The sequence below is a fragment of the Macrobrachium nipponense genome, chromosome 47 (assembly GCF_015104395.2).
Source record: "Macrobrachium nipponense isolate FS-2020 chromosome 47, ASM1510439v2, whole genome shotgun sequence".
Taxonomy (NCBI): Eukaryota; Metazoa; Arthropoda; class Malacostraca; order Decapoda; family Palaemonidae; genus Macrobrachium; species Macrobrachium nipponense.
The window spans coordinates 19,606,921-19,616,506 of record NC_087222.1 but is presented as its reverse complement, the minus strand read 5'-3'; positions in this window follow the sequence as shown (position 1 = coordinate 19,616,506).

The window sequence follows — 9,586 nt, the reverse complement described above, 5'->3', positions numbered from 1 at the left end:
TTATCATCTGTAAGCTTCGGTGTCGGTTTTTGATGTGATAACAGGAAACTGTTCAAGGAAAAAAGGTGAAGTAAACTGAGAATACAGAGAGAGCGAGAGAGAGAGAGAGAGAGAGAGAGAGAGAGAGAGAGAGAGAGAGAGAGAGAGAGAGAGAGAGAGAGAGAGAGAGAGAGAGGCATAATAAGCGTTGGAAAAAAATAGTAGTGCAGTGGTAAATGTGAATTACACTGGGAAGAGAAATAAAATTGATGATTTAAAAACCTAAAAAAGATGATATGCGGAAGAATGAAAAAAAAAAACATTCATATTTATTTATCTAAATGATGAGACATCGGCAGTGTTAGGAAAATGCATAAGTCTTATAATTACAAGTAACTAATAAAAATAAATAACAGGTAAACAGACAATCATGAGAGTTACTTTGACGAAAGGTGATGGGGGTGGAGGGGGGCCAGAATGGAAAGAGGTAGAAGTTGTTCAGAGGGAGGGTAGGAACGGTGAACTATCTAATCAAGCAATGCATAGCTTCGTTAACGCTTTTTCTCTAACTCCAAGATCTTTAGAACCTACTGCAGAACTTCCATTTCATTGTATTAAAGGTAAAACTGATGATGTGGGAGTGGAGGGTTAGTGGAATAAAGCGTGGAATTTTTAGAATAGACTAATTGTATGTAACTGGTCATTATCATATCTTAAAGCGCCATCCATATATAATATAGCTGGTGAGCTGTGCTATATAATTTTCGGTGACGAGAGATATTCAAAATTTTTAATTCTTCAGTTATCACCCGAAAGTGCTGTGTCATTACCGGTCTTGGCCTGGTTACAGTTAATTTTATGGGAGCGGAAAGATTTCCAAGTCGATATACTGCAACACCATATATTTTTGTCTAGGTCGTCCTCTCGGTCTCCTTCCATTGATCTTACCTGTGAGAGAGAGATGCTCTAGTTCTTGTCTTCTCACTATGTGACCCACAAACTGCATTTGTCTACCTCTCACAGAGGCTAGAAACTCTTTCAACACTACTCTTTCTAATACTTCCTCATTAGTTTTCCTTTCTGTCCATGATATTTTTAACATCCTCCAAAACCACATTTCTGCAGCCTGTAACCTCTCCTCGTCTGCCTTCCTCAAGGTCCAAACAAAGCACTTCACAAACCTCCTCCTTAGATTCATGGATATTTTCGAGTTGGTGACTAATTTCTTGATCTTACCAAATGCATCTTTTGTCATGGATATTCTCTTCTTGATCTCTTTTTCGCATTTTCCATCACTTGTGACAGTGCATCCTAAATAATTAAAACTATCGGTCTGTTTAACTGTTTCAGCATCAATTCTTATATCTATTCTTGGGGGTATTTCATCCTTGGTGCTAAACATACCTTCTGTTTTCTTGACGTTTATTGACAGACCTCTTTCTCTGCTTGATTGGTGTAAAGTACTGATTAAAGCTTGAAGTTTATCATGGGAGTCTGCAACAAGTGCTGTGTCATCAGCATATCTGATATTATTAATATTGACTCCTCCAACCTTAATTCCTTCCATATCCCTGAGATCTCTCGTTATCATTTCACTACACAATTTGAAGAGATCAGGTGATAACACACAGCCCTGTCTTACACCTCTCTTTATGCATCAAGAGAGGTTTCAGATAGAATAGTTTATTCCTTATAGGATCTCTTGAGTAGAAGGAAGGAAGGAAGGAGGGAAGAGTCCCCTTTTTCAGATCTTAACACAAAACTTACTGTGTAACTTGGTGCTATCAGGATTGTCTACGCTTTGTAGTTCATTAATTTCTTTCTTGTCTTAACACTCCATGACTTCTATGACATGTATGTAGGATGGTATCACTAATCCTTTTCTAATACAGTTGTCATATCTTTACCCTGCTGCATATAGCTAAAGCTTTTATTGCTGACTGCATTAGACATATTTGCATTTTTCTGATTTGCTTTAATTTGGGCTTTTTGTGTTTCATATTGTTGATCGTTACACCCAGATATTTACTTTGCTTAACTATTCTTATTCCTTCTAATGTGTTGCATATTTTCTTCATCATCAGTACTATGCCAATCATATATTAATATATTGATCTTGTCTTCTTTGTGTGGTAAAGCCTGATTGCAGTCCATGCATTTTTAAAGTCCCTAATATGCTTTTCTATTTTGGTCTTTAGGAACCCCATGAAAATTTTATGATACAGTCCATCTGGCCCTGGTGCTTTATTTGATTTCATTTCTCAAGTTGATTTTTTACAGTTGATTTTTTTACATCTTCGTCAGTTATATTGACTTCTCCCATGGGTTTAATTTCTGTCTAAGTTAGGTCATGCACTTCATACATATGTTCTCTTAATGATACAGTCAAACCTCGGTTTTCGTACGCCTCTCTTTTCATTCATTTCGGTTTTTGCACACTCGAAAACGCTCCATCCAGGAACAAGTGCGTGACCAGGCCCCATATCAAGCACCTAAACAAAGCATCCCGTCTTCTCTCGTGACCCATTCTGGCTTTGTTTCTCGCTGAACAACCATCTTGGCACTCACATTCCACATTACCACACGTGTTTGTTGTGTTTTGTACTAACTTTGCCGTAAAAACTAACTGTGCAGTATCCATCATGAGGCCAAAGAAAGCTGCAAGTGCCACTCCTTCAGTAAAATGTACCAAGAATATGATTGAATTTAAGAAAGAACTTGCAGCAAAGTATGAAAGTGGTACACATGTAGCTGATCTCACTAAGATGTACGGCAAGTCAGTGTCGATGATCAGCTCTACCCTCGCAAAGAAACATGAAATCAAGGCAGCTGATGTTGCAAAGGGGGTCACTTCATTAACAAAACAGAGACTGCAATTAGTGGAAGACGTGGAAAAGCTTCTGTTGGTGTGGATCAATGAAAATCAATTAATGGGGGTTAGTGTGTCGGAAACGATCATTTGTGAGAATGCTACAAGAAAATGTCAACAACTTGTGATGCTCTTGGTGATTTAAAGGCCAGCAGAGGCTGATTTCAAAAATTCAGAAAATTTCTTCAGGAATTCAAGGGAGTATCTTGAGGCTGAAGGATTTCTCCCACAACAGGTCTTCACTTGTGATGAGACAGGCCTGTTTTGGAAAAAAAAATGCCAAAACGGACCTAGATTACGCAGGAGGAAAGTTCATTGCCATGGCACAAGCCTATGAAAGATAGACTAACACTCTTGGTCTGTGGGAACGCCAGTGGGGATTTCAAAGTGAATACCCCTACTTGTGTATCATTTTGAAACTCCCAGAGCATTCAAGAAAAATATTGTGATCAAGAATAAATTGCCAGTGATGTGGAAGACCAATACTGTGGCGGGATCACAAACTAAAAAACAAAAACTCTCAAAGCACAGGTACTTACCAACTACTTGACACACTCAGGGCGAGGAGCTGCGCTGTCTGCTGGATACAGCCATCGTAACACAATACAGAAACAACCAAACAAGGACAACAACTGCACAATAATTCAATAAATACTATACAACAAAAGACCACTGTACAAACAATCACTAAGAGCATCAAATAACAATAACACGACAAGCCAATACAATCACAGCAACTCACCAACAATAACACTCAACAACTCACAACTCATCTACAACACAACAGAACTCACAAGCAGAACAAATTCTACAACACAGGCACAACAACCTTCAAACATACAATATCAACAATGAGAACACACTACACGATCTTAACATCGATACCAGCCACGAAACTCCCTCTCTCTCTCACGCAACCCTCGAAAACGTAGTCAAATGGAACAAACAGATCGTTCCCCCATAGTACAAAGTCATGGGTCACAAAACAAATTTTCGTTGAATGGGTTAATGAAGTGTTTTGCCCGAGTGTCAAAAAGTACCTGCAAGAAAGTCAATTGCCCCTCGAGTGCCTCTGGTAATGGAAAATGCTCCTGTTCATTCTCCTGGCTTGGAAGACCAGTTGCTGGATGTATTTAATTCATGAGAGTGAAGTTCTTGCCCCCTAATATCACTCTTCTCATTCAGCCCATGGACCAACAGATCATTTCAAACTTCAAGAAACTCTACACCAAAGCACTATTTCAAAGGTGTTCTGAAGTGACCTCAGACACTGAATTGACCATAAGATCACTTCAATATCTTCAACTGCATAAGCCTATTAGATAAGGCTTGGCAGGGAGTGACTTCCAGGACAATGAATTCTGCTTGGAGAAAATTGTGGCCAGTGTTACCTTGAGAAGGATTTCAAAGGGTTTGAGGCTGACTGCGACGACCCTACGCCTGTTGTTAATATTATGATTATTATTTGTTTAAGCAGCCATTTCCAACTAAGTCCAATTGGCTGTACGCCTGTTGTGGAGTCTATTGTGTCTCTGGGGAACTCCATGGGCTTGGATGTGGAAGAGCTAGTGGATGCCCAAAAAGGAGACCTAACCACTGAGGAGCTGCAATACCTTCAGCAGGAACAGCAACAGACGGCAGATGAGGAATCCGAGGAGGAGGAGGAAGAGAGAAGAGATACTGTGCCTACTTCAGTAATTCAAGAAATGTTTGCTAAGTGGAGTGATATTTTAATTGCAATCCGTGTCTCTAACATGTTTAATGACAATGTTTTGTACCATTTCAGGCAAATTTTAAAGAGATGCAAAACAAATGTCTCTGGATAGTTTTGTTATTCGGCAGGGGACCAGTGACTCTCAAGCTGGTCCTAGTGTCAGTAAAAAACGAAGTGGGGAAGTAACCTCAGACAGTGCCACTAAAAACGTAGAGAAGTAACTACGGACGGATTCAGGATACCTGAAGTCCTTCTGGAGGGAGATTCCCTTTCCAAACAATAACCTCTCCTTTCTGTCTTCCATATGCTAACAAGAGTCTTCCATAAAGGTAAGAGTAATGTTTAATGTTCATTATTCATTTCTAATTGTTTTATGTAAATAAAACTGTTTATTCTCTGTAAATAGTATTTTTTTTTTTAAACATTTTGGGGGTCTGGAACACATTAATACTATTTACATTTTTCCTCATGGGAATTATTGCTTCAGTTTCTGTATGATTCGGATATTTTTGGAGGTTCCAGAATGGAATATGTATGATAACCGAGATACCACTGTTTAATAATAAGTATAATAATAATAAGGGAGGAGGCCTTCTCTGAGGGCTGTAGCATTGAATATTATAGCTGCTTCAACAGCATTTAATTTATGTAGAATCTCCTCAATTCTTCTTCTTATCTTTTTCTCATCAGCACGTAGCTGGCATATCAGGTTTCCTAAGGACATATAAAGATTTCAGTTGTCTAAGGTTCATTTCCTCTAACGTGTCGACAGCGCACAGGCAGTCATCTAAGAGAGTATACAAGTGAGTGAACTAAAATATGTGGTTTACAGGCATTCATAGCAAGCAGGTGGGTGGGTCGCTAAGCAAGGATTTTAATTGGTCGTAAGTAGGTGACAAAATCTTTCCCTGAGGCATTGAGATCACCTAGGTCCGTCCGGGGATGTTGGCGGGGTTGGGTGGTGGTAAGGGGTACCCAGCACATGGGTGGCAGGTATTAAAAGCAATCCACTTCCGGTGCTCTCTCTCTCTCTCTGCTTCTTCCTCTCTTTTTCTCTCACTCTCACAGTCTCTTTCTCTCTTTCAATCTCTCCTCCTCCCTCTCTCATGATGGTGTATGGTGTCGGTTGGTTTCTTGTATTAAGGGTTCTGTTTGTCAATTTCCACACGAGTGTCGTCAAAGAAAAGGTTTTCAATACAATCCCCTACCCTCCTCAATACCATCATTACATAGAAGACACCTTCATAAGAGTCGACAAAGAAGAGGATCTTGAAACTTTAAGAAAGACTTTTGAAGAATGTTCTGTCCTCCATTTCACGTGCAAACGCAGTATTGATGGTGCCCTACCCTTCTTGGACGTTTGGTTACATTAGACTCCTACGGGTTATACCTTCATGGTTTATAAAAAAAAAAAAAATGGATGAACCCGGGTCTATGCTTTCATGGGTCCAGTGAATGTCCAGACAGATAGACATAAGAGATCTGTAGTAGATGCCTTCATCCATCGTACCATCACACCGGGAAAGCAAAACAGAAACTAACAACAACCAAAGTGGATCTATAAAATATTTTTACTATATGCACCACAAATATTTAGAAGATGAAAAGGCTATCAGGAAAATAATGAAGGACAATGTCTCCACCACTGCAAAGGGGATAAAATTAGCCTCATAATTTACCATCAAAATATGAAAACCAGCCAGCTGCTTCTTAAAAACAACCTGGCAGAGTGGTGGAAGGATGCCACCACTCCTATGTCAGGATGACCACCACCAGACTCTCTAAGCGTCTTTCCTGCCACCTTCAAGAAGGGGCCATTTTAAATCATTACAGAGGAAATCATAACAGAAGACCAGAAAGAACTGAGCTCATAACGTAGAAATTATCGACCGAGCACCGTACTCAAGACGTCTATGGTTTCTCGAGGGACCTCATATATTAGAAAAAACCGAGTATACACACAGTAAAAGAAACAGAATTTCTCCCTGCCATCATAAGAAAAAATACAAGAAACCAACCGACATCATAAACCTTCATGAGAGAGAGAGAGAGAGAGAGAGAGCACCGGAAGTGGATGACATGTCACCAGGACAGCTTATAATACCTACCACCCACATGCTGGGTACCCCTAACCACCAGCCAACCCCGGACAGACCTAGGTGATCTGAACGCCTCAGGGACAGATTTTGTCACCAACCTAGTACAAGCCCTGCCTGCTATAAATGCCTGTAAACCACGTATCTTAATTCACTTACTTTCATACTCTCTTAGAAGACTGCCTGTGCGCTGATATACCAGCTACATGCTAATGAGAAAAAGATGACATGAAGAACTGAGAAGATTCTATATAATTCAAATGCTGTTGAAACAGCTATAATATTCAATAATAACACCAAGACTGCAATGAAATTTTCTATGCTTTTAGAGGGACAAAACTAGTCTTGGTTGTTTTATGTGGGGAGGCAATCGTAAGCTACCCCTCTTACGCCGACTGGACGTATTTTACGTCAACATTTTTTGTCTCCCGTGTGCCAACTGGACGTATTTTACGTCGACTTACAAAAGTTTTTTTTTAAATTCACGGAAAAATACTTATAGGCCTACCAGCCTAAAACTTTTGAATCACGCGCCTTGGAGGATGCTGGGAGTTCACGGATCAAGGTGTTGTTTTGTTTACAATCGTTATGCAGGCACGCAAGCGCGAATTTCTTTCTTGCCGCACTAAAAAGTATCTGTGACACATCTTGGAAATTATTTAGTCACATTGACATAATTTTTGTACCATTGTAAATTAGCCGTTACATGAAGTATTATATATGAAAATGTGCGCATTTTTATGTAAAATACAACAATAAAATACTCATGATTGTAGCTTTTACCAGTTTTGAGATATTTTCATATAAATAACGATAATTGCCAAAATTTCAACCTTTGGTCAACTTTGACTCTACCGAAATGGTCGAAAAACGCAGTTATAAGCTAAAACTCTTATATTTTAGTAATATTCAATCATTTAGCTTAATTTTTCAACCAATTGGAAGTCTCTAGCACAATATTTCGATTTATGGTGAATTTATGAAAAAACTTTTTTCTTACGTCCGCGCGGTAACTCTTCCGAAAAAAATCATACATGCGATTGTGGTAATGTTTGCACCATTTTAAAATTAGCCGTTATATAAAGTTTTATATATGGAAATGTGCGCAATTTTATGCACAATACAACTAAAAACAACCCATGGTTGTAGCTTTTATCAGTTTTGAGATATTTTCATATAAATAACGATAATTGCCAAAATTTCAACCTTCGGTCAACTTTGACTCTACCGAAATGGTCGAAAAACGCAATTGTAAGCTAAAACGCTTATATTCTAGTAATATTCAAGCATTTACCTTCATTTTGCAACAAATTGGAAGTCTCTAGCACAATATTTTGATTTATGGTGAATTTATGAAAAAAATAACATTTTGTTTACGTCTGCGCGGTAACTCTTCCGAAAAAATCATACGTGCGATTGTGGTAATGTTTGAACCATTTTAAAATAGCCGTTACATAAAGTTTTATATATGAAAATGTGCGCAATTTCATGAAAAAAAAAAAAAAAATAATTTAAGGTTGTAGCTTCTCTCATTTTTGAAATATTTGCCTATAAATCACGATAAATAGAAAAAAAACAACGTTTGGTCAACTTTGACTCTACTGAAATGGTCGAAAAACGCAATTGTAAGCTAAAACTCTTACAGTCTAGTAATATTCAGTCCTTTATCTTCATCTTGAAACAAATTCGAAGTCTCTAGCAAAATATTTAGAATTATGGTGAATTTAAAAATAAATCTTTCCTTCCCTCCGCCACAAATCTCTGAAATGCGTACGTCCCATTCTCGGAATATTTTATCAGTTTCATATTAGGCATTTCATAGAGTTCTATATATGAAAATGTGCGCAATTTTATGTAGAATAAAACGAAAAATATTTGAAGGTTGTAGCTTTTCTTATTTCCGAAATAATTGCATATAGAAAATATATATATAAAAAAAATGATTCGACATTCAGTCAACTTTAACTCGTCAGATATGGTCGAAAACTGTAATTGTAAGCTAATACTCTTACAGTATAGTAATATTCAATCATTTGTCTTCATTTTGAAAGAAATTGGAAGTCTCTAGGACAATATTTAGATTTATGGTGAATTTTTGAAAAAAATATTTGTTTACGTCCGCACGTTACAAATTCATGCATTATTTTGTGATAATATTTTCTCTGTGTTGCTTTTATCGTTTTACAATGTGTTATATACCAAAATGATCGCAATTTAGTGTACAGTACAACGAAACAAAAAGTAACTTGTTACCTATAACCACTTTGCGCACAGCACGATTTGAATACAATTATATATGAAATTTCGTTTTTGCGCTATCATATATCTCATTATTTATATATGATAATGATAATTTTTTCATGACAAAAAAAGGAGCCACAAATGAACTCTTAATCTTGAAAAATAAGCGCGCTGTGATTTTTTGAAAAAAAATATTTTTTCCGCTTCCGCGCTCATTCTGAAACACCTCCGGCACACGGGAGACAATTTTTTTTTTACCGCTTCGGCGTAAGAGGGCTACTGAATCTAGGGCTGCCAAAAATCAAACATTACATGAGAACATACGGTATAGTCTATCTGTAAGTCCCAAGTTCAAGCCTCGCTCAGGCCACTGAAGTAAATCTTTATTAGTAATCATTTAATATTTGATGTTTTTTATGTGACTATAGGTTTCCCTTAAACTGGCAAGTCACCAACGGCATATCTCGGTCACCTACACCCCATATCAGACTGCCTTCAATGAAGTAACACGTTCCACCAATTTTTCAAGGCTGGTGCTGCACTGATGAAGCTCAGAAATGCACTATAGTACTCGTATACAAATTGTAAGAACATCTTTTAGTAACATTAGGTGTAAAATGACAGTTATTTAAAGCAAATTGTGTTTTTCCTAACTATACAAACCCGAGATCCTTTACATTAAGAATT